Source organism: Herpailurus yagouaroundi, unplaced genomic scaffold (assembly GCF_014898765.1).
Source record: "Herpailurus yagouaroundi ecotype Mexico unplaced genomic scaffold, PumYag 313, whole genome shotgun sequence".
Lineage (NCBI taxonomy): Eukaryota > Metazoa > Chordata > Mammalia > Carnivora > Felidae > Herpailurus > Herpailurus yagouaroundi.
The window spans coordinates 39007-46046 of NW_024412530.1; positions in this window are offsets into that span (position 1 = coordinate 39007).

A 7040-nucleotide genomic window follows, 5' to 3' on the forward strand; every position below is an offset into this window, starting at 1 on the left:
TGTTTTATAAACTAGAAATAGGAGTAGAATTTTATTCCTGTCATTATCTTATCTCTGAAATTAATTGTGTGATTTTATTCTCTTACTAGAATTACATATTAGATTTTCTTTTACTTTTATTAGTGTATAGGAGATGCCAAGATTAGATTAATGTGTTGAGGAGTATTACTACATGAATAGGCAAGTCTAATTGGAAAGAGATGAGCAATAAATGTTAGTTGCCCATAGGGGGGAAACAGAGAGAGACAGAGAAAAAGGGAGAAACCTATGCCGATGTAGCTTTCTCTCATGTCCCTCTCTCAGCTGGAGGACGCTGTCCTGGCCACAGGTAGCGGGGTCTCAAAAGTAGCTCTGACCGTCTATGTTCTTCAAAGGAGTCTACCCTCCCAACAACACCCCTTCCACACCATGTGAGGCCCTACACTCACATACCAGGAGCTGCCTACAGAACTAGGTTCAAAGGCACACAAACATGGGAGTATCATCCCCACACAGGGATTTCTCATGCCTCTGAGAAAGGAGCATGTGCCACCCCTCTTATTAGGCATCACATTCATAACTGGCCAACCTGATCGAGGGCCCCTGATTTGCACTTATTTCTTCCATCAGCATCCTTTATGCTAAGGGTTTCCTTAACAGCTAACACTTCCCTAGCATTCCTCCCTCTCCTTAATGCCCAAGACGCACATGCCCTCAGAGCGTCATGGAACACATCTTTGTCCACACAAAATAGCTCAGGGAATGAGAGAAGTAGAGGCAGACCCTGGCCCCACGCTTGGGTCACCATCCCCAATTGATGGTATCTTTTTACAAGTAGGGCATCATCAGTCATTTGCGATCTCTTCTCTTGATCCGTGAAGTTTGGGGTCAGGGATTAAAATCAACACACCATGTCCACTTAAGTAAGGAATTTTGTGTCCTCTCAGTTTACCTGCGGGTTAACATCAAAGAAGCATGTATTCTCTTTGAGCTCCTGGAGATACTGCAGAGGGACAAGAGCTGTGATTCTGTAAGTTTGACGACCCTCTCAGAAGACTCTCCCATGAGGCATGTCTAGGGAATATGAGAAAATTGGATGAGCAATAAAAACAAAAGCTAGTAATACCTGGCCTTGCTGGAATGAAGGGGAAAAGTCATTCCCACAGGTTGTTGGTGCCAAATGATGCTTTATTTGTTTTCTGGGGCCCATTTGGTCATGGCTTAATAACCTAAGTGGCCTTTGATACAAAAGCCCGATTTCCACCTTTTAGGGAGATTCAGAGAAGGGTTAAGGAAAGAATCAGCAAGGTGATTCTGAAGCACCCAAGTTAAGGGGCCCTGGCTGAGAGGGCAGGACAAGTTGCCTCAGGAGTTCCCGGCTCCAGGGAGGAAAGACAGCTAATATTTACAGAGGAAACTGCTTACAAGGCTCTGACTCCTGTTTTTCATTCAGTGGCTGGGTTAAATCTCAGGATAACCCTGGTAGTGAGGTATGGCTATCCTTCCTTCATGGGTGTGTGTGACTCCAAAGCACAGACACACATGGCGAGGAGGTTATGCCTCTTTCTCCAGATCTCTACAAAGAGTGGGTCTTACCACATTATTGATATTAATCCCTAATGTAATATCACCCCGTTAGAATATTAGAATGCTTTCATTTTTCCCTATCTCACTTCTCTTTTAATGACATATTTTTCATACACATTCCTAAGTGTTTAGCTAATGGTCCCATTTTATGCCTCATAGTATGTCCTACGATAATTCTAGAGTTTGACAAGCAAACCTGCTCAGTGAGTTTCTGTTTATGCAGCATCCTGTTTAGATGGAAATTGGTTGGAACAGGATAATGAGAACTCGATATACTGCTGGGGGAGAGCTAATTTGGTTCTTTGCAACTTCTTTGCAGAGACATTAGGCAGCTTCTGTCAGAGAGGAAAGTGGGGTCCCATCAGCAGCCCCACTCTTATTTCTGACCTGCAGAGAACTTGGGAACCTGTGCCCGAGGAAGCATGTGTAAGAAGGGCCATGGAAACATGGCTGGTCATATCAAAACAGCCCCACCGTCACCTTATTAGAGAAATCTCAGAAACACTATTTTCAGAGAAAAGAGGATGCCAAAGGGCACTTACACCACGATAACACTTATATGTTTGTAGCTGAAACATGCACACAATTATATATGTGCAGTATTCTCTCACAAAAATTCTCTGAGGATGGCATCATTATACCCATTTGACAGATGATAAACTCAGACTCATCACAAAGGAAAGTCCATCTTCCAGAGTCACCTAGGCAGGAACAGGAATGAGATTCTACCTCTTACACTCCCCAAAAGACAACCAACAGTCTCCTTGATAGATGAAAACCTTCTAGGGCTTGAAAACTTGCAGTTTTACACATTTCCAGTATTGTGCCCATGTGGATACACACTCCCCAGCCCTTCTCTTTGAAGAAGCTGATGGTGAAGCTGATGGAATTCCGGTGCATGGTCCCGTAGGGTGTAATGGGTCTGGTGTCCGGGTCAAGGGCTTGTGATTCCTGCCTCCTCTTTATCTGCACTCTCTCTTCATTTGGGGGCTCCACGGGAAACTGCTTTTCCAATATCAATGTAGAAGATAAACATAGAAAAGGGATATGACAATGAATCAAAGGGCACAGCTTGATGATCTTCTTTTCTCACCCCCAAATCCCTCAGCAAAGCCATCCTGCAACACAGAAATGGCCCTAAAGTTTCATTCATTATGTGAGTAGGGGATACTTACTACACCATTTCCGGGTGGTCTCTGTGGGAGTTATGTTGTTCGGTTTTAGGTAATAGTCATCACTCTCTGGGAAGGAGGAGGAAGATAGGACAGGACGCACATTTCTTGAAGTCTTCCTATGTGTCATGTACTCTGTACCAGGTTTCCCATTTACCTCCCCCCTACAGTTCTGTAAGGAAAGCATTGTGGGTCTCCTTTTACAGATGACCAAGGGTAAGCCAGTAGAGCCTAAGTAAGATTTCCACATATCATAAACCATATAATTGGGTTCCAGCTTTTGTGCTCATCACAATAATCAATCCATACTTAACAGATATTAACCCCAAATGACCTAAAAATGAGGTTTTGAAGGTAGGAAGTTGCTATCCTTTATGTTACAACAGTTTGTGACATTGCAAAGGACCACAGTACTTAAACACTTGGCATTTCACCTGTGGTATTAAAACTTCACGTCCTAAGCAAAAAGGGATTGATAACGGGAAAAGTCTAAAAGCCCTCTGTGGGTGAGAGGGGACAAAATGAAAGAAGAGTCAGGAATATTTCATATATCCAGCAACCTGTTATGTAGATGATAGGCCACCAAGGATTTATGGTTGGTCATTTTACATTCCACCATGGGTGCTCACTCAACAGCCACTCTTGGAGGTGATGATGATGATGATGATGATGATGGCAACGACGATGACGACGACGACGACGATGACGACGATAATAATGGTGGTCCAAGTGAAATTTTGCCCCTGGGGCCGAGAGACCTGGGAATGGGAACCATGCGAATTGACTGTTTTTCAAGGCAGTAGACAGACATGGAGGAGTCAGAGGAACAGGCATTTCCTCCAGGAAAGATGATCTAGAAGGTGGGAAAATCAACACTGGCAAAGCTAATATAAGCAAATAGTACTGAAAATTGTATCTCCTTTTATCCAAACTCTTATTCAAGTAAACTATTATTCAGTTCATGGTTTAAGTCAGGGTATTTGAAGTTAGGAAAGGCTAAGGAATTTGGAGAAACTGCTATGTGAATGTCTGCTCAGTCATGAAACCTGGAATTATTCTAGTTTCTTCACTGTGCATTGAGGCCACCAGGGCTCCAATTGCCCTAAGTGTATTTTGGCACTGACATTTGACACTTCCCAAGCCAATGGTGAATTTTTTATACTGACCTGTAGTACTTTGTTTTTGCTTTGAATATAGTTTACACACAATGTTACATTAGTTTCAGGTGTAAGACATAGTGATTCAACAACTCCATATGTTATGCTATGGTCACCACAAGTGTAGCTGTCATCTGTTACCATACAACGCTCTTAAAATACCATTGACCATATTCCCTATGATGTGCCGTCTATTCCTGTGACTTAGTGACCTGTAGTACTTTTAAATTATCATGTTTTTGACATTTTTTAAACACTGTGAATGGCAATTTCTTATTATTACTGCCTGGTGCCCCCATTTGGAACTTGGGGGCTGCAGGAAGTAGGTGGCTGTCAGGACAGATCTGAATGCATCTTTGAAAGTGTTGGGAATGTTGGAGACCCACAGCTCTAGAAGACCACTCCTTCTGCAGTTCTGAAACAGCTCCAACCATCTTTACTAATATAAACCATTAGTACTTGGCTATTGCAGGGGCCTCCAGGGCTTGAATCAAGGAAGTAGAACCATTGTCTCTGCTGAGGAGAAAGAAGGATGTGGGATATGCAGGGACTTAAACGTGTGTGAGAAGGCAGTATCTTAAGGAATGAGAAACATTCAGTGGAACTGGAGGATTTCCCTCTTCATCCATGACCAAAACCCTTGGTGGAATCCCAGGGCTGTGAAAACAGAGTATGATTATGTGAACCTCTTTCCCTCGCTCCCCTCCCTAACTCCTTTTCCCCTGAGATCTCTCACTCTCTATCTAAACTCAGCCCTTGCCAGAGCATTGAAATGAGTGAGCTGCAAGCATAGGCATTCTGTGTCTAGGGACACACGCATGTGCTTAACCGCTTCCTGAGGAGGCATTACCAGACAGGTGATGGCAGGCCCAAGGACGTGTAATCTTTGAAAGATTTCCCATGTTTCTTGCCAAGCAAACACGTGGAAAGGTTTGGCAGTTAACATTCCATGAACTTGGTTTGAGATGACTGCCTGAATTTCTGAGTCAGGGAGGAGCACTGCCCTCCTGAGATTGGGGCCCAAAGTGAGTGAACTAACTCTGGTGTAGAAGGGAGGGGGAGTTGACAAGAGCTGTACTCAGTATGAGGGGGACAGATTGAGGGGAAAGCACAGGACTTGAGGTCAGCAGGCCTGGATTTCTGTTGTAGTCTCCCCAAGTGTATGTGAAGGCATGTCAAGGTCTTGGCTCTGGAGACACCAGCTATTCTTATGCAGCAAATGAGTCCCAGGCCAGCATCCTATTAGTCAGCCTTGATCCTAGTCCTTGCCAACATGCAGCGTAAGAGACAGGGAGGGCCTTTGCCTCCTGTGTCATTTAAACCCGGTCCTGAAGGTAGAGAGACATATTTTATTGAGCAGTGTTTTTTCCTTCTCTTTGCAGAGGGCAAAAATCTCTGTTAAAGTACCAATCATAAGGATACTCACTAGGCTTGAGAAAAAAAAAATTGAAGACACCAGCGAGACCCTTACCACAGAGATAAAAGAGTTAAAGAAGGATCAATCAGAGATGAAGAATACAATAAATGAGAGATTGGAAACAGGCCTGATGCAATGAACAGCAGGATGAAAAAAGCAGTGGAATGAATTAGTGACCTAGAAGACAAAATAATGGAAAATAATGAAGCTGAACAAAAGGGAGAAAGAATTATGCAACATGAGAATAGACTTAGGGAACTCAGTGATTCCATCAAACATAATACCATTCATAATATAGGAGTCCCAGAAGAAGAAGGGAGAGAAAAGGGGGCAGAAAATCTTTTTCAGGAAATAAGGGCAGAAAACTTTACTAATCTGGGGAAGGAAACGGACATCCAGATCCAGGAGCCACAGAGAACTCCCATCAAAATCAGCAAAAGCAGGCCAACACCAATTAATCAATTTTGCAAAGTGTAATTATAAAGAAAAAGTCTTAAAAGCAGCAAGACCAAAGAAGACCTTAACTTACAAGGGAAAAACCCATAAGGCTAGCTGCAGGTTTCTCAATAGAAACTTGGCAAGTCAGAAGGGATTCACATGATATATTCAAAGTGCTGAATGGGAAAAGTCTGCAGCCAAGAATACTCTATCCAGCAAGGCTATCATTTAGAATAGAAAGACAGATAAAAAGTTTCCTAGACAAACAAAAATTAAAGGAGTTAATTAAAGGCTGACCACTAAGCCAGCCCTGCAAGAAATATTAAAGGGGACTCTTTGAGTGGAAAGGAGAGACCAAAAGTGACAAAGACAAGAAAGGATCAGAGAAAATCTCTAGAAACAATGACAAAGCAGGTAACAAAATGGCAATAAATACCTATCTATCAATAATTACTTTGAGTGTAAACAGACTAAATGGTCCAATCAAAACATATAGGGTGTCAGAATGGATTAAAAAAAAAACGACAACAAACATCCATCTCTATGCTGCCTGCAAGAGACTCATTTTAGACCTAAAGACACCTGCAGATTGAAAGTGAGGGCGTGGAGTAACATTTATCACACAAACGGATGTCAAAAAAAGCCAGAGTATCAGTACTTACATTGGACAAACTAGACTTTTTTGTTCTTGTTTTTATCCTGCTTTGGTATCACGATAAAATGGGCCTCATAGAATGATTTTGAATGTGTTCCCTCTATTACATTATTTGTAAGATTTTGGCAAAGATGGTCATTAATTATATATTTTTAAATGTTTGGTAGAATTCACCAATGAAGCCATGTAGTCTTGGGTTTTTCTGTTCTGGGAGATTTTTGACTCCTAATTCGATTTGCATTCTTGTCATTGGTCTAAGAAGATTTCCTATTTCTTGGATTCAAGATTCATGATTCCATCTTGGTAACTTGTGCATTTTTAGGAGTTATCTGGTTTTTTTCTACGTTATCTGATTTGTTAGTGTATAATTGTTTATACTGATCTGCTATCACACTATGCATTTATGAAGTATCTGTTGTACTGTTTTCTCTTCCATTTCTCACTTTGGTTTCTGAGTCTTCTCTCCTTTTATTCTTAGGACATGCAGTTAATATTTGTTATTTCTCTTTTTACATGATTTAACCAGGGGACTCTTCTGTGTGTACTTGAGGAAAATGTGTATTCTATTTTTCTTGGATGGAATGTGCCATATATATATATATATATATATATATATATATATATATATATATATA